Source organism: Rousettus aegyptiacus, unplaced genomic scaffold (assembly GCF_014176215.1).
Source record: "Rousettus aegyptiacus isolate mRouAeg1 unplaced genomic scaffold, mRouAeg1.p scaffold_m13_p_9, whole genome shotgun sequence".
Lineage (NCBI taxonomy): Eukaryota > Metazoa > Chordata > Mammalia > Chiroptera > Pteropodidae > Rousettus > Rousettus aegyptiacus.
In genome coordinates, this window is record NW_023416312.1 from 28,608,318 (window position 1) to 28,628,181 (window position 19,864).

The 19,864-nt window shown below is 36.0% G+C and overlaps 1 pseudogene; it reads right to left on the reverse strand.

Annotated features, from left to right (window-relative positions):
* Positions 1-632: 632 nt before the first annotated feature.
* The window catches only part of LOC107512038, a 91,980-nt pseudogene continuing 72,748 nt past the window's right edge, over positions 633-19,864 (reverse strand).

Consider the following 19,864-nt stretch of genomic DNA (forward strand, 5'->3'; position numbering starts at 1 on the left):
AATAATTAATTGAATGATATCTTAGCTAAGAATTTTTTGGAAAATATATCTAAGCACATTTAAACTGGTTTAAATGGAAACCTCAAAAAAATAGCCATAAAAAATGGAAGTATTTGAAGAAAATAAAGTAGCTCAAAAAAACATTTTCTAGCCCTTTCAAAATTGAGAGGACCTATAAATATGAATTCATGGTCTTTGATACTTGCTCAATCTAAATTGTTAGTCTTCAAAGATAAGCGAGCAATAAATCCTTTGCAAGGCTGAATGGTGCATGGTGCAAACCAAAAGTTCTCAGAAGTGGAGGTTTTGAGTATGTGTCTCTGGAATAATTTTTGACACATACTGATTTAGGAATCAGTGTTTACTGAGCCTCCGAATGATGGAAAAGTCATAGTGGACTTTCTAGTTAGAGATCTCAGTGAAAGAAAGTACTAATTCATTGGAATCAAATGTGCAGTCGCCAACAAATGTTTATTGAGCACCTGCGATGTCCCAGGCACTGTTAATGACATTGGATGTTTAAAATTGAATAAAATTAGCAATGTTTCTGCCCTTAATAGTGATAGTTAGCAATTGCATAGTGTTTATAACATGCCAAATACTCTTTCTTAAAACTTTTATTAGTATTTATTTCATGCTAAATTTACTTCTTGGCCATAAGTTTTTGTTTCTTCATTTTCTGGGATATATTTATCTTCTGCACAACATCGTCTTCTGGTTTAGGAATAATCTGCTCTTTTTCAGTAAAGAATATCTCAGTGTGGCAGGGGGAGCTCATATAGAGGTTAATATGCCCATGAACTCTGTGAGTTCTGCACCACATCTTGGGAGCTTTGTTCACCTGGATGTGCTCAATGACCCTTAAGTTCAGCATTACTCTCTGTATGTTTAAGCATGTGTGGCAAAAATTCAGCACTCTTTTAAGGACACCAACCCTGCATCCAGCCCCACTGTTTGGCCTGGGCACACCAACCAACTCCACCATTGTAATGACATAATTGCAAACATTGCTTCTGTAAAGTGACATCCTTCAGATACTTGGTGGCTTTTTGGATATGCATACACTTGGTGGCCTGGGCAGTTCCATGAGTGTTCTTGAAGTGAACATGAAGATTTGAACCTCTTGATTTGCATGATTTTGTGGGGTTTTCTGGGTCAAGTGAATAGCAAACTATTTTCAGAGGTCATCTCAGGCTGCTTATGGGAAGCATGCCAAATACTCCTATAAATACTTTACACATATTAGTTTACTTAATTTTTCCCAGAAACTGGTGTGGGAAGTGCTGTTATTATCCTCATTTTATAGATGAGGAAACAGAGGCACAGAGAGATTAAATAACCTTTTGCCAAGATCTCAGAGCTAGAGTGGGGTTGGTACTCAACCCATTCTGGCTTCTGAGGCTAGACTCCCAGTTACTGGGTCACACTACCTCTCAAGGAGCTTATCCTTGAGAAGTAGGGAAAGACGAAACAGAAACACATAAACAAGTAAATAAGATAAAATCCATGGGAATGCTCTGAAGAAAACAGAAGAAAGCATCCTTCAGAAGAACAACCAGGCTGTTATGACCAATAGAATTATTTAATATAAACTTCTTTTGGTATAAATGAGAATGAAAGAAACCAGATTTGTTTTCTAGGGCTGCTGTAGCAAAGTGCCACAAACAGAATTGTATTGTCTCACAGTTATGGAAGCAGAGTGATGCCTCCAGCTTCCAACATGACTTTACCTTAACTAATTACAACTGCAATAACCCTATTTCCAAATAAAATCACATTTGGAAGTACTGGGAGTTAGGACTTTAACATACAAATTTTGGGCACACAGTTCAATCCATAACAGGAACCAAAGAAAGCAATGTTGAGTCTACCTCAGAGGCAGTTATTTTAAGTCTTGCTGTTGGTAGGAAGTTCCTAAGGGAAATGAGCTGGAAGGCAGAGCTATGTTTGACCACAAAAGACACAGCTGAATGAATGAATGAATGAATGAACTAACAAGTTAGCTTTGTCTTTAAAGTTTACATGATGGATTTACCAGGGGCCCACACTTAGGACGTTGTTTCAAGTGGCCTCTATTTTTTCGAATACTTAATTTAATTTAATTTAATTTTTTACAGTCAGTTGATTTTCTTTTTATCATTGTTATTAAAAATTATTAGGGTGACATTGATCAACAAAATCCAATAAGTTTCAAGGATAAAATTCAACAGTATTTCATATATACTTATATATTGCATTATGTATTCACCACCCGGAGTTAGAGTTCCTTCTGTCACCGTATATTTAGATCCTTGTACCCCTACCTGCCTCCCGCCTCCTTCTTCCCTCTGGTAACCACTAGTCCACTGTTTATGTCCATGAATCTCTGTTTGTTTGTCATGTTTGTTGCTTTTAGATTTATATTCCACATATGGGTTATATTGTGTGGCTTTCAAAATCCTCTGTCTGAGTTATTTTGCTTAGCATAATTATTTCAAGATCCATCCATGTGGTCACAAAAGGCAGTCTTTCATCTCTTCATATAGCTGAGTAATATTTCATTGTATATTTGAACCACATCTTCCTTATCCAATCATCTATCACAGGATACTTCAGTTGCTTCCATGTCCTGGCTATGATGAGTAAATCTGCTATGAACATAGGGTGCGTACATCTTTTTGGATAAATGTGTTCAGGTTTCTTGGGTAAATACTCAGTAGAGGGATTGCTGGATCATATGGTAGTTCAATTCTTAGGTGTTTGAGTAACCTCCATACCTTTTCCATAGTGGTTGTACCAATTTGCATTCCCACTAGCAGTGTTTCAAGGTTCCTTTTCACCTAGAACCTCACCAACATTTGTTATTGCTTGTCCTGTTAATGATATCCATTTTAACAGATGTGAGATAGTATCTCATTGTGGTTTTGATTTGAATTTCCCTAATAGCTAGTGAAGTTGAGCATCCTTTCATATGTTTGCTTGCTATTTTTATGTCTTCTTGGAAGAAGTGTCTGTTCAAGTCTTCTGTCCATTTTTTAAAAAATTGGATCGTTTGTTTTTGTTGTTATTGTATTATGTGAGTTTTTTTGTATATTTTGGATATTAGGCTCTTATCAGAGACATCATTTGCAAATATATTCTCCCATATGGATGGTTGCCTCCTTGCCTTATTGATGGTTTCTTTTGTTGTGCAGCTTTTTATTTGATATAATCTTATCCATTTATTTTGCTTTTAATTTCCTTGACTTTGTGACCAAATTCATAAAATCTTCTCTACATCCAAGGTCCACGAATTTAGTACCTATGTTTCTTCTATGCAATTTACTATTTCAGTTCTTATATTCAGGTTCTAAATCTACTTTGAGTTAATTTTGGTATATGGTGATAGACAACAGTCTAGTTTCGTTCTTTTGATGTGGCTTTCCATGTTTTGCCAGCATGATGTATTGAAGTGGCTTTCCTTTCTCCATTGTATGTGTTTGGCAACTTCGTCGAAAATTATTCGCCCATACATTTGGGGGCTTATTTCTGGACTCTCAATCCCATTCTGCTGGTCTGTGTGTCTGTTTTTTTCTTACAAAGACCATGCTCCTTTGACTATTTTCACTTTGTAGTATAATTATAAGTTAGAGTGATGCCTCCACCTTTCTTCTTTTTTCTCAGGATGGCACTGGCTATTTGGGGTCTTTTGTACTTACATACAAATCTGATGAGTTTTTGTTCTACTTCTTTAAAAATGCCAGTGAGATTTTGATGGGGATTGTATTAAATCTATGTAATGCTTTAGGTAATAAGACCATTTTAAATATGTTGATTCTTCCAAACCAGGAACATGGTATATCTTTCTATTTCATTGTGTCTTCTTCAAAATCTTTTAATAGTGTCTTATATTTTCCATTGTATAGGTCCTTCACATATTTGGTTAGGTTTATTCCTAGGTATATTATTCTTATTCTTGCAATTGAAAAATGAATTGGTTTTCATTTCTTTTTCTGAAAATTCATTATAGAGTATAGGAATGCTATGGATCATTGAACATTGATTTTGTATCCTGTAACTTTACTGTATTTATCTATTATTTCTAGTAGTGATCTTGTGGAGTTTTTAGAGTTTTTTTATATGAAGAATCTTGTAATAGGCAAATAGAGACAGTTCGATTTCTTTGTTTCCTTTTCGAATGCCTTTTATATCTTTCTCTTGCCTCATTGCACTCACTAGGACTTCTAATATATTATAGAATAATGTTGGTGATAGTGAACTGCTTTGTTTTGTTCCTGATCTTGGAAGGTTTTTAGTTTTTCTCCATTAAGTATAATGTTAGTGAGGGTTTGTTGTATATGGTCTTTATTATATAGAGGTACTTCCCTTCTATTCCAATTTTGTTAAGTGTTTTGATCATAAATGGATGCTGTATCTTGTTGAAGGCTTCTTCTGCATCTATTGATATAATCATACAATTTTTATTCTTTATTTATTTTATGGCATGTATCATATTAATAGATTTCCATATGTGAAACCATACCTGTGCTCCTGGGATGAAGCCCAGTTAATCGTGGTGTATAATCTTTTTGATTTGTTTTTTCTTTTTTTTTTGTATTTGGTTCATTACTATCTTATTTAGGATTTTTTTCATGTGTGTTCATGAGAGATATTGGGCTGGGGTTTTCTTTTTTTGTGCCATCTTTATCAGGTTTTGGTATCAGGGTAATATTGGTCTCATAAATGAGTTTGGAAGTGTTGCTTCTCTGATTTTTTGGAATAGTTTGAGGAAAATAGGTACTAAATCTTTGAATGTTTGATAGAATACACTGGTGAAGCCATCTGGTCCTGGACTTTTAGTTTTTGGGGAGGCTTTTGATGATTGCTTCAATTTCCATACTGCTGATCCATTCATTTTAATTCTCCAGTTCTTTCTGATTCAGTTTAGGAAGGCTGCACATTTCTAAGAATTTGTCCCTTTCTTCTAGGTTAGTAAATTTGGTGTAACATAATTTTTCATAGTATTCTTGTATGATCCTCTGTATTTCTGTGATATCTGTCGTAACTTCTCCTCTTTCATTCCTGATTTTGTTTATTTGTGTCCTTTCTCTCTTTTCCTGGGTTAGTCTAGCCAGGGGTTTGTGAATTTTATTAACCTTCTCAAAAAAAGCAGCTCTTTGTTGCATTACTATTTTCTATTTTTTGGTCCTCAATTTCATTTAATTCTGCTCTAATTTTTATTATTTCCTTTCCAATGGTGATTTTGGGGTTCCTTTTTTTCTAGTTTTTTTTTAACAGATGTAGTCTTAGGTTGTTTATTTGAGCTCACTCTTGTTTTTGAGATAGGCCTGTAAAAATATGAACTTTCCTCTTATTACCACTTTTGCTGTGTCTCAAAAGTTTTGATATATTGTACTATCATTGTCATTTGTTTCTATGTATCTCTCTTTTCATTTTTCTATGATCCAGTCATTCTTCAGTAGTATGTTGTTTATTCTACATGTATTTGTGACTCTTCCCACTTTCCTTTTGTGGTTGACCTCCAGCTTCATAGCATTATGATCAGAAAATATGATTAGTATGATTTCAATCCTCTTATATTTGTCGAGCCTAGTTTTGCATCACGGCATGTGGTCAACCCTTGAGAATGTTCCATGTGCACTAGAGAAGAATGAATGTATAGGTAGCTGTTTGGGGATGAAAGGCTCTGCAAACATTAATTTATTTAATTGGTCTAATGGGTCATTTAAGGATGTTATTTACTTAATGATTTTCTGTTTGGATGATTTATCCATATTCATCATTGGGGTATATAGGTCCCTTACTATGATAGTGTTTTGGTAGTTTCTCCCTTTAGTTCCATTAGTAATTGCTTTATAAATTTACAGTTCCCTGATTGGGAGCATAGATATTAATGTGTTATATCTTTTTAATGTATGGTTCCCTTTATCATTATGAAGTGTCTCTGAGTATCTCTCTTTACTTTTTATATTTTGAAGTCTATTTCATCTGGTATAAGTACAGGCACACATACTTATTTCTGAATGACATTTGCTTGGGCTATCATTTTCTGCCCTTTCACTTCGAGTCTATATTTGTCTTTGGAACTGTGATATGTCTCTTGAAGTTAGCATATGGTTGGTCCCCCCCCCCCCCCCACACACACACTTTGGTCTAGTCTGCAACTCTGTGCCTTTTTATTGGTGGGTTCAATCCATTTACATTTAGGTTGATTATTGAAATATGAGGTTTTCCTATAGCCATTTTATCTTTTGCTTTCTGGTAGCTCAGTATTTCCACCGATTCCTTGTCCTTGCATTTTTGTCTGTTATTCTGATTCGGTAGGGTTTTGTGGATTTTCCCTCTGATTCTTCTTGTTTTATGTTAAGTGTCTCAGTTCTGGATCTTTGGTGTGTGGTTACCATTACGATTTTGTAAAGGATAGTTTTATATATCTATATCTACATCTACATCTATATCTATATCTATACCTATATCTGTCTATGTCTATGTCCATGTCTATGTCTATGTCTATGTCTATCTACATCTATCATCTATATCTATCTATACAGTAGTCCATTTTCTTCTGCATGTGCCTCCTCTCCATTCCCTTTTGCGAATTTGTATCTTTGAATCCCCCCTTTTCTGTTATTGTTGTTTCAGTTTTTCTCTATGTATGCTGAATGTTCATTTCTAACTTTCAATATCAATTATCTTCTAAATGTTTAAGCCTATAATTCCCTGTTGTTAACAAGGATTGTACTCTCTTGCTTCTGTTTGCCTGCTGGTCATCTTACTCATATTTTTGTTATTTTATATCAGGTTGTTTCAGGATGTCTTACTCCTTTCAGCATTTCCTGTAATGCAGGCCTTGTGTGGAGAATTCCCTCAACTTTCGTATGTCTGAAAATGTCTTTATTTCTCCTTCATATCTGAAGGAGAATTTTTCTGGATACATTATTTTTGGCTGGTAATTCCTTTCACTTAATAGTTTGAATATTTGGTCCTGCTCCTTTCTTGCTTGTAAAGTTTACGCTGAGAAGTTTGAAGATAGTTGAATGAGTTTTCCTATATAGGTTACTGTCTTCTTTTCCCTGGTTGCCTTGAGAATTATTCCTTTGTCATTAATTTTATCCTTTTAATATAACATGCTTATAGAGGGCCTTTTTGGGTTGAGATAATTGGGTATTGTATCAGATTCTTGGATTCGAAGCTTGAGCCTGTTCCTTGGATTTGGAAAATTCTAATCAACTATTTGTTTGATTATGTGCTCTTCCCTTCTTCTTTTCTCCTTATGGTATACCCATTATTCTTATGCTGCTTTTCCTTATGTGTCAGATAGTTTATGTATAGTTCTTTTATTTTTTCTCTTTTTAAATTGCATTTCACTTTATTGTGCTTCATGTGCATTTTTAAATTTTTTAAATTTTTAAATTTTATTTAAAAAATTTTTTTTAAAGCTTATTGGGGTAACATTGTTTAATATAATTATATAAATTTCAGGTGTACATCATAATTTCATATCTATATATTCTATTGTGTGATTACCACCCAGAGTCCAGTTTCCTTCAGCTGCCATATATTTGATCCCCTTTACCCACTTCGCCCACCCCCTTTACCCTTATATCTGATCCCTTTTACCCTGCTTACCTCCCTCTTCCTCACCCACCCCCTACCCTCTGGTAAACACTAGCCCATTGTCCATGTTCCTGAGTCTCTGTTTGTCCTATTTATTTGTTGCCTTTATGTTTATATCATACATATACATGATATTATGTGATTTTCAACTTTTTCAGTCTGGCTTATTTTGCTTAGTATGATTATCTCGAGATCTATCCAGGTTGTCCCAAATGGCAGTATTTCATCTCTTCTTATGGCTAAGTAACATTTATTGTATATATGTACCACCAATTCTTCAGCCAATCATCTATCATAGGACACTTTGGTTGCTACCATATCCTGTTCACTATGAATAGTGCTGCTGTGAACATCAATGCGCAAATATCTTTTTAGATATGGGTTGTCAAGTCTTAGGGGTAAATACCCAGTATAGGAATTACTGAATCAGATGGTAGATCAATTCTTAGTTTTTTGAGGAAACTCCATACTGTTTTCCATAGTGGCTGTACCAATTTGAGTCCCACCAGCATAGTATGAGGGTTCCTTTTTCTCCACATCCTCTCCAACATTTGTTATTGCTTGTCCTGTTGATTATAGCTATTCTAACAAGTGTAAGATGGTATCTCATTGTAGTCAGGTAGAGTGATGCCTCCAGCCTCATTCCTTTTTCTCAGGATGGCTTTGGCAATTCAGAGTCTTTGTACTTCCATACAAATCTGATGATTTTTTGTTCTAGTTCCTTAAAAAATACTGATGGGATTTTGATGGGGATTGCATTAAATCTATATAATGCTTTAGATAATATGGTCATTTTAACTATGTTGGTTCTTCCAATCGAAGGACATGGAATATTTTGCAATTTCTTTGTATTTTCTTCTAGTTCTTTTAATAGAGTCTTGTAGTTTTCATTACACAGATCCTTCACATGTTTTGTTAAATTTATTTTTAGATATTTTATTCTTTTTGTTGCAATTGCAAAAGGAATTATTTTTTCAACTTCGTTTTCTGACATTTAATTATTAGAATATAAGAATAGTATGGATTTTTGAACATTGATTTTGTATCTAGAGACTACTATATTTGCTTATTGTTTCTAGTAGTGTTCTTGTGAAGTCTTTAGGATTTTCTATATGGAGAATCTTGTCATAGGCAAATAGTGACAGTTTGACTTCTTCATTTCCTATTTGGATGCCTTTTATATCTTTCTCCTGCTTGATTATACTCACTACCACCTCCAATGCTATATTGAACAACAGTGGTGATAGTGAACAGCCTTGCTTTGTTTTTGATCTTCGAGGGAAGGCTTTTAGTTTTTCACCATTAAGTATAATGTTGGCTGAGGGTTTGTCATATATGGCATTTATTGTGTTAAGAAACTTTTTTTCTATAACAATTTTGTTAAGTGTTTTGATCATAAACGGATGCTGTATCTTGTTGAAGGCTTTTTCTGCACCTATTGTTATGATCATCTGACTTTTATTTTTTAAATCGTTAATGTGATGTATCACACTAATTGATTTGCGTATGTTGAACTATCCCTGTGCCTGTGGGATGAAATCCACTTGGTCTTGGTGTATAATCTTTTGAATATGTTGCTGTATTTGGTTCACTAGTATCTTATTTAGGATTTTTGCACCTACGTTCATGAGAGATGTTATCTGTAGTTTTCTGTTATTGCGTCATCTCTGCGAGATTCTTGTATCAGAGTTATATTGGCCTCATAAAATGAGTTGTGAAGTATTGCCTTCTAATTAATTTTTTGGAAGAGTGAGGGGAATAGGTTTAAATCTTCTTTAAATGTTTGGTAGAATTCACTGGTGAAGTCATCTGGTCCTTGACTTTTACTTTTTGGTAGATTTTTGATGAGTGTTTCAATTTCCATACTGCTGATTTAGATTTTCCAGATCCTCTTGATTCATTCAAGTAAGGTTGTATTTTTTTTAAGTACTGGTCCGTTTCTTCTAGGTAATTAAATTTCTTATTATATACTTTTTTATAGTATTCTCGTATGATCCTTTTTATTTCTGCGATGTTAGTCATAATTTCCCCTCTTTCACCCTGATTTTTTTTATTTGCGTCCTTTCTCTTTTCTTTAGTGAGTCTAGCCAGTGGTTTGTCAATTTTATTACCTTCTCAAAGAACCAGCTCTTTGCTACATTTCTTTTTTCTTTTTTCTTTTTTTTTGTTTTCAATTTTATTTATTTCTGCTCTAATTTTGACGATTTCTTTTCTTTTGTTGACATTAGGCCTCATTTGTTCTTCCTTTTCTAAGTTATTAAGATGAAGCAGTAGGTTGTTGATTTGGGCTCTTTCTTGTTTTGGAGATAGGCCTGTAATGATACGAACTTTCCTCTATGACTGCTTTTGCCATATACAAAAGTTTTGATATGTTGTACTATCATTATCATTCATTTCTATGTATCTGTTGATATTTCTTTTTATTTCTTCCCTGACCCAGTTATTCTTCTGTAGCATGTTGTTTAATCTCCATATATTTGTGGTTCTTCCTGCTTTCTTTTTGCAGTTGATTCCAGTTTCAAAGCACTATGATCATACAATATGGTTCGTATGATTTCAACCCTCTTATGTTTGTTGAGGCTATCTTTGTGTCCCAGTATGTGGTTGATTCTTGAGAATGTTCCATGTGGACTAGAGAAGAATGTATAAGCAGATGTTTTGGGATGGAAAGCTCTGTATATGTCAGTTACGTCCAGTTGGTCTAATGTGTCATTTAAAGATGTTATTTCCCTATTGATTTTCTGTTGGATGATCTGTCCATATCTGACAGTGGGGTATTTCAGTCCCCTTCTATAGAAGTGTTTTGGTTTGCTTCTCCCTCTCGTTCTGTTAGTAATTGCTTTACATATTTAGGGGCTCTCTGATTTGGAGTATAGATATTAATAAGTGTTATGTCTTTTTGGTGCATGATTCCCTTCATCAGTATGAAATGTCCCTCAGTATCTTTCTTTACCTTTTTTTTTATTTTGAAGTCTATTTCGACTGATATTTGTACCGGTACTACTGCTTTTATCTGAATGCCATTTGCTTGAAATACATTTTCTATCCTTTCACTTTGAGTCTATATTTGTCTTTGGAGCTGAGATATGTCTTCTGGAGGCAGCATATGGTTGGGTTTTGTTTTTTGATCCTTTCTGCAGCTATATGACTTTTTTATTGGTGAGTTCAGTGCATTTACGTTTAGGGTGATTATTGAAATATGAGATCTTATAGCCATTTTATGTACTGCTTTCTGGTAGTTTAGTGTTTCCATTGCTTCCTTGTCCTCGTGTTTCTGTTTTCTTTATTTTGGTTAGCTTTGTGGGTTTTCCCTCTAATCCTTCTTGTTTTGAATCTTTGGTGTGCTGTTGCCATTACGAATATGAAAAGAATAGTTATATATACAGTAGTCCATTTTCTTCTGCTTGTGCCTTATCTTTTCCCCTTAGTGAAACTGGATCTTTGAATCCATCCCTTTCAGTCATTGTTGTCTCAATTAGTCCCTGACTGTTCATTACTATCTTGCTATAGCAATTCTCTTCTTGTTATTTAAGCTTATAATGCCCTGTTCTTAGTAAGGGTTGCACTCCTCTGCTTCTGTTGGCCTGATAGTCACTTTACTCCTAATTATGTATTATTCTTGGTCATTTTGTTTTTGCTGAGCTGACCCCTTTCAGTATTTTCTATAGTGCAGGCCTCATAGTGGAGAATTCCCTCAATTTTTTTATGTTTGGAAAGGTCTTGATTTTTTCTTCATATATAAAAGAGAACTTAGCTGGATACATTATCCTAGGCTGGTAGTTCCTTTCACTTAAGTCTTTAAATATTTGATTCCATTTCTTTCTGGCTTGTAAGGTTTGTGTTGAGAAGTCCGAGGATAATCTAATGGGTTTTCCTTTATATGTCACCATCTTCTTTTCCCTTTACTTCGTGAGAATTCTTTCTTTGTCGTTGATTTTTGATAACTTTAATACAATGTGTCTTGATGAAGGCCTTTGTGGGTTGAGATAGTTGGGTGTTCTGTTGACTTCTTGAATTCCAAGCTCCAGCTCATTCCTTAGATTTGGGAATTTCTTGTCAATTTGTCTGAAAATGCTTTCTAATCCCTGCTCCTTTTTCTCACCTTCGATAATGCCCATTATTCTTATGTTTCTTCTCCTGATGGTGTAGCTGGTTCTTGTATTTCATTTTTATTTTTTTTTAATTCTTCAGTTTCTCTCTTCTTCATTTGTTCTTATTTCTTTCAAGATTTCTGTCTTTGATATCGCTGATCCTTTACTCCATTTGGTCGACTCTATTTCCCAAGCTTGCTATTTCATCTCTTGCAGTGTGTTCTTCATCTCCAGGAGTTCTATTTGGTTCATTTTGAGGGTTTCAATGTCCTTGCTCTGCTCATCTAGCTGTCTTAGCAATTCTTGAAATTATTGCTATGACTCGTTTTGGAACTCACTGTTTTTTCTGAAGTACCATATCGAATTCTCTGTCATTTAAGTTGCATATTTCTATGTCTGTAAGCTTATTTTTTGGAGATTTTTCTCTTTCTTTCTGGGATGCCTTGTCATCTTGGTTGTTCATGGTGTTTAATGGACTATGTCTGTGCCCGGGCATTAATGGAAGTTTATTCTGTTGTTTTTCCAGAAAGAAGATTTATTATATAAAGGTCTTTCTTTAGCCTGCTGCAAAGGAGGCACTTTCTTTTGATTTCCAGTAGTTGGCATCTAAACCTCTTGGGTCCTTGCTTTATATAAAGCTTAAATGCCTTTTTAATTTTCTTATAGATATTTAATCACACTTGCTACTCTCGATTTCAGTCCCTGTCAGTTTTAGCTGCAGTTTCTGTAGCTTTGCTCAGATTCCTCTGTGGCTCCGCAGTGATCAGTCTTGGAGTGTGTGGGGGGAGGGACCCTTTGTATTAGGAGTTGGGGGATGCAGCTCAGCCTCGGTTTTGCAACCGGGGCTGGTAAAAATCAACTGTTGTTTCTCTGTGCTCCCATCCCACTTCTCTGCTTTCCACCCTAGATGATTTGGCCCTGCTGCCAGCTGCTATAAGTTCCAGCACTTCCAGGCAGGGTGATCAGGGAAGTTGCCGCACCTTCTTGTCTCCCCTTCCTTCTGCAGGGAGCTCCAGAGGCTAAGGCAGCTTCTTTATTTCTCCCAGTCCAGCTCCTGACATCTGGGGTTCTGACCTGTCATAGCTTTTATGCGCAGATCCTACACTCAGATGTGCTGATGTGCAGTTTGGGTGTTATTTTGTTGTCGTTGAGCTTCAGATGTTCAGTTTATTGTTTTAAGGAAAGAGATCTGAGGACGTCTCTCACTTTGCCACATTTCCTCACCATCCTATTTTTTTTTTCTTATTCTCAGATTTCTCTCTTCTTCCTTCTGAGTCATTTCTAGATTTCTGTCTTTGATATCATTGATTCTTTTCTCCATCTGGTCAGCTCTATTTCCTAAGCTTGCTATTTCACTCTTCATCTCTTTTAGTGTGTTCTTAATTCACAGAAGTTCTATTTGTTTTTTTTTTTTCAGGGTTTCAATCTTTGTGCTAAAAACTCATTTTGTTGGTCTCTTTTGATTCTAAGTTCTTGGAATTTTCTATCAGATTTATCTTGCTTCTCATTGAGTTCTTTTCAGAAGTGCAATCCTGTGTTCTGTCATATAAATTGCATATTTCTATGTCTTTAAGCTTATTTTCTGGATTTTTTTCTCTCTGTCCTGCCTTGTCGCCTCTGTTATTCATGGTGTCTGATGGGCTATTTCTCTGTCTGGGCATAAATGGAAGTATGCTTTGCTTTTTTTCAGAAAGAACATTTATTATATTGAAGTCTCTTTTTAGCCTATTGATAAGAAGGGTTTTTCTTTTGATTTCCTGTAGGTGTGTCCAAGTCTCTTAGATGTCTGCTTTAAGGCTAATCATGCTTTTTCTCTCTGATATACTGAATATTCAAACCATGATCATCTGCCCTTGGTCCCAGAGCCTGTCTGTGGTACTACCTGGTTTACGTTTCAGTACTGGTTGTGCAAATTCCACTGGGGATTCATGGTGCTAAGTCTGAGAGAATATGGGGTGGAGGAAGGGCACACTCTGGGTTGGTGGATGGGGGTTGCTGCTAGTCTTCATTATCAGCCTCCTGCTTTGCATAGTTGGTTACTAAGACACAGCTGTTGTCCCTCTACACTTCGTTCTTGCTCTGCTTTCTGCCCTTATACCTGTGCTCTGATGCATTGAACATGCTGATCTCTCAGGCAGGCCTGTTCAGGAACCCATCACAAATCCTCGACTTCTTTCTGTAGGGAATTTCCACTGCATATGGCAGCTCTTTATTCCTTTCAATCTAACCCCCAGACTCTTGTGGTTCCAACCTTTTGAAGCTATTGTGCATAGATCACTCACTCAGACATGCTTTTGCACAGGTTGGGTGCTATTTGTTTTTAGATGTTCAGCTTATTATTATTTTGAGGAGAGAGATTGGAGTGATCACTCACTCTACAATGCATCTGATGTCACTACCAGGTGGCTTCTAAATATACTGATTAAGTCAGATTTTCCCCCTTAGTTCTCTTTGCAAGCAATAGTCACCACTCATGAGAGCACTGACCAGAGTGCGAGGGGTAGTCTGAGTGGTCACATGCTTACCCAGGGATCAAACACTCAGCTTGGCACTCATGAAGTCCTGGCTCCACTGACTTTGGCAGGTGGAAGGAAAGAAAGCAACCTCTACCTTTAAGTTTTCTGGAAAAAAATGTAGTTGGAATGCTCATATTTTCCACAGAAACAATGCCTTACATGATTGTTAGCCTTATTAGCACTAAGGCACACCTGTTAACCAAAGTGTGACACCAAAGTAAATGGAGTAAATCTGAGTCTGAACAGAAGGATACAGGGAAGAAGCAGGTGCTAAAGGCAGAATATGAGGGTCCTCTCATTTTGCTATGTATATAGATGGCTCCAGGCATTAAAGATATTGGCATGGAATTTATAACAATATGGATAGACCTAGAAGGTTTTATGCTAAGTAAAATAAGCCAGAGAAAGATGAATACCAGAGAAGTCACTTATATATGGAATCTACAAATAAAACAAATGAACAAACAAAACAAAACATAAACAGACTCACAGATACAAACAGGTGGTTGCCAGAGGGGAGTGAGGTAGAGGGACAGAGAAATAGGTGAAGGGGAATAAGTGATACAAACTTCCATTTATAAAATAAATGTCATGGAGATGCAATGTACAGCACAGGAAATATAGTCAATAATATTGTAATAACTGTACAGTGACAACAGTAACGACTTATAACGGTGATCTTTTTTTAATGCATAAAAATATTGAATCACTATGTTGTACAGGCTGAAACTAATATAATATTGTATGCCAACTATAATTCAATAAAAAAAGAAATATTGGTGTGGAATACCTTAACACCTTCCCTGCAATCCCTGACTCCTCCTAGTCCTCTTCTCTTTTTTTTTCTCCAGCGCAGCATGTTTCCTGCTAGTCTTGCCCTTCTCCTAAGAATGCTCCTTAAATGAAAATTGTCTTTATCCCCAATTAAATCTCCCAGTCCCTCAGTGAGTAGCATTGCTTCTAACAGGGTTTAAGATTAATAAAATTGGGTGAATCCACTCAAATGCAGCAATTCGCAACCTTGGCTGCACATTGGAGTCTCCTGGAGAATTTTAAAAATACTGATGCCTGGGTTCTGTTCAGAGAGAATTTGATTTAATTGGTGTTGAATGTGGCCTGGGCTTCAGAATTTATAAAGCTCTCCATGTGATGCTAATGAACAGCCAGAGTTGAGACCACTGCTCTAATGAGAAAGCCTTAAAAGAAGGTTATTATTAATACCACTGAGTCTGAACAGGATGAAATGGGAAACTGTGTAACAAAGAGAATTTGATTTTGGTAGCCTTGATATAGGAGTGTCTGGAGAGGGGATAGGCAGGGCACTTTCTGTCAGTGGGAATTTCACATGGGTGAGTCAGTGGGGCCTTTGAGGTCATTTATTGCTGGAACGGTGCTCTTAATATATCCCAGCATTGCATGGCTCTTGTTATTCCTATATTTCTGAATCCAACAATTTTCTAGACCAGCTTTTAGGTGATTCTGGAGCTCTGGAGGTTTTGATGGGAAGTGTGTGATAGTTGAGGAGAAAGTTTATGTGGCTGGCTTGTTCAATAGTTAGATTTTACATTAGGGGCTTTTTGAGTAGCCTAAGTAAAAAATGGAGAATAATCAGCTCATATACCTTGGAACTAAACAAAGGGTGGGAACTCCCACTTCAAATCAGAGTTTATCAAATTACAAATGTCCAGCTAGTGTAATGAATGAAAAATTGCATCCTCTAAGCATGGAATTCAAGTTACAATGGAGCTTGGTATCTGCTAACAACTGCTAGGATACTAAGAATGAGGGCTAGTAATGGCAGGTAGGAACAGGAGGAATAGGGAGACTAGATTTGCCTCTGCTTTAATTAGCATCTTCTTCTGTGCTGTGAAGAAAGGTTACCTGAGACATTAATTAAATTTTCAGCTGAAGCCAAACTGGGATGCAATCCAAGGGCTAATGAGACCTAGAATTAACACAAGGGCTAAAAGAGGAAGAAAATAAGACTCCTCTGAAGAAAGACATCCTTTACCAGCTGGAAGCGGTGTAACCAGTGAACACAGGTCCCCATCAAGAGGACAAGTGAGAAAGGAACCAGGAGATGGTCCTGAACAAAGTCTAAAATAAATGCCTGATTCTAGAGTTCTGCATTTTGAATATATGTGTTTGTTTTTATTTTAAAGAATTTCTTTGTTTTCTCCTAAATATCACTTTTGATAGACTACAATGTAAGAAGGTAGTTCTCCAAGTGTGATTCATGGACCAGCTGCATCAGAATCATTTAGGGACTTGTTATAAATATACATTCTTGGGCCCTACTCCAGAACTAGGAAATCAAAATCTACATTTTAATTGTGTTTTTGCAAGCCAAACAAGTGATATCATATTCAGTCAAGTTGGAAAACCTCTGTAATAAGGTATAATAAAGAATCATGCTAGGCACTAAAGAAGTGGGTCTTCTCTGGGGGCAACTATCTCATTCAACTGAACATTTGTATTGGAACAGTTTCAAAGAATTTTTGGCCTCTTGATATGATAAGGTGATTCTGTTAATCTAGCCCTTTCCAAGGGATCTTGACCCAGAATGCTGAAAGCAGGAATGGATGCTGATGTGATACATATTAATTTAATTGTATCTGGGTGTGCTCTGATGGTAAAAGCTGGAAGGGGCCTAGGAGATGACCTCGTACCAGCCTCCCCATCTTCAGGGGAAGGCGCAGGTATGCACAGTGTCTTGTCTACAGTCACCTGTGAATGTAAAAGGATATAGTCTAAAACCAGTACAAGAATTTCTTGTTAGGGCTGAATTGAGAGTAGAGTCCTTGTCTCTTGACTCCTGGTGCAAAGACCCCTTTCTCTGCCAAAGGGAACTCATTTTCCAGTTGGTTAATGAAGGTGTTTCAGAGGTCTCAGAGTATCTTCATTCCACATGGTCTGTGGTCCATCCAAGGGCTGAGGAACAGGAAGATGAGTAAAAGGTGGTTCTACTCTACTTAGGCTCTGAAGTTTCCCTTGCTTTTATGACAAGACAAGATTCCTCTACTCAGCAAAGGGAACACACACACACACACACACACACACACACACACTTAACAGAAATACTTAGTTCTACCACTTTCATTACATGTTTCTCAATCACCTACTCTGCCTGGCACTGTGTGAATTGCATGGTTGAATAAGGCTCAGATTCTACCATCAAAAGGTTTATTAATAGGGTGACCATTTCATGTATCAGCTAAGCCAGGACACCTTTTTTCCCCCTGAAAACAAGGACGTCTTTTGAAAGCTGAAGGGAGTGTTGCTAATATTTACAGAGGGATAACAGATATAAACTGAGCAAACCAGAAGCATTGTTACCTTGCTTATACACAGATAGAGAAGGTTGAAAAATACAATATCCCTTGTTGAATATAGAGACTGTGTACATGACATCTGTATGTAACAGATATATAAAGTGTTATTAAGGAGGGGAGGGTTAACACAGGCTTCTCAGAAGAGGGGCATTTCAATAAGACTTTTAAGTTTGGATAAGATTTCAACTGATATAGCATTTGAGTAAGTACATGCGTGCACATGTGTGTGTATGCATGTTGTGAACAATGGCAATGAAATTAAAAATTGAGCATGTGAGAATAGTGATGGCCTGCTGTAGCTGGAGAAGAGGTCATCTCTGTGTGGAATAAGATAATAGAGGGAGTTGAGAAGTGTGAGGGTGGTGGGTGAGGTAATTAGAGTCTAAAATATTGGCTGGCCATCAACTAAATATGAGCAGTTTCCTCCAACATATTTAGTTCAATGACTAAGAATAATTGTGCAGAGTGTTAGTTATAGTTTTTATTTATTTCATGGTTTGGTTGAGGCTCCCTCCCTGGTTGGCCTGTGTTTATAGCTTTAGAACAGAAGGAACTGGGTTGAATATACAGAGCTGAGCTCTGTGCAGCAAGTGTTTAGGAACTTCATTGATGTCTCTTCACCCTAGCACCAAAGAGTTTTCTGGGACACTGAAGAGTCAGACAAATGAGCTGAACAGAAGGCTCATTTATTGCCAGCTCCTAAAAGAAAAGAATATAAGGGCTATTTTTTTAGTGAAAAATTTCCCCTAAGTTTGTTGACATTTTAGTTTGAAAAGGATTTCTGTGGGAGTGCATTTTCCAGAAAAGATCCCTATTCTGATGAATGTATCTTTTGATAAAGAGATAGGAAGTAAAAAATGAAAATTTAAAGTCCCTTCACCTTTCTTCCAATAATTTTCTTTTTAAAATTATTTTTATGTTCTCAATTACAGTTGGCACAAAATATATTAGTTATAGGTGTACAACAGAGTGATTAGAAATTTAATAACTTACCAAGTGATAACCTTGATAAATCTATTACCCATTTGACACCATACAGAGTTACTACAATATTACTGACTATATTCCTTATGCTATACTTTACATCTTCATAACTATTTTGTAACTACCAATTTGGACTTCTTAATCCCTTCTGTTTTTTCACCCATCTTTCCAATAATCTTCCCATCTGGCATCCACCAAAATGTTCTCTGTATCTATGAGTTTGTTTCCATTTTTTTTGGTTGTATACTTTGTTTTTCAGATTCGATATATAAATGAAATTATATGGTATTTGTCTTTCTCTATCTGACTTATTTCACTTAGCATAATACCTTCTAGGTTCATTTATGTGGTTGCAGATAGAAAGATTTCATTCTTTCTTATGGCTGAGTAATACATATATTTACTACTTCTTCATCCATTTATCTATTGATAGACACTTAGGTTGTTTCCATGTCTTGACTATTGTAAGTAATACTACAGTGAACATATGGATTCACATGTCCCTTTGAAGCAGTGTTTTGGGTTTCTTTGAATAAATACCTAGAAGTGGAATTGTTGGATCCTTCTTGATCTCTTTTTATAGCCTTTGTTGTAAAGTCTTTGGTATAAGTATTGATACCTCAACTTTTTTCTTTGTTACTTTTTTCATGAAATACCTTCTTCCATCCCTTAACTGTTATTCTGTGTGTGTCTTTCGAGGTGAAGTGAGTCTCTTGTAGGCAGCATATATAAGGGTCTTGTATTCTTAACCATTCAGCCACCTATGTCTTTTGATTGGAACATTTAAGTCATTTACATTTAAAGTGATTATTGATAGGTACATAAGTATTGCCATTTTATTATTTATATATTTTTAATATTTTTTGTTATTATTCTTCTTATAGAAGCCCCTTTTACATTTTTTGTAATACTTGTTTGTTAGCGATGAACTCCTTTAGCTTTTCCTTGTCTGGGAAGCACTTTATCTGTCCTTCAATTCTAAATGATAGCTTTGCTAAGTAGAGTAATCTTGGTTGTAGGTCTTTGCTTTCCATCACTTTGAAGTTTTGTGCCAATTCCTTCTGGACTGCAAAGTTTCTGTTCAGAAATCAACTAGCAGGCTTTTAAAAGCACACTTGTATATAACTAACTGCTTTTCTCTTGCTGCTTTTAAAATTCTCTTTTTGTCGTTAAGCTTTGGCATTTTACTTGTGATGTATCTTTGTGTGGGCCTCTTTGGGTTCATCTTGTTTGGGACTCTCTGCACTTCCTGGACTCATATGTCTAGTTCCTTCTCCATGTTAGGATAGTTTTTCATCATTCTTTCTTTTTTTAAAATGTTATATTAGTTTCAGTTCTAATTGGT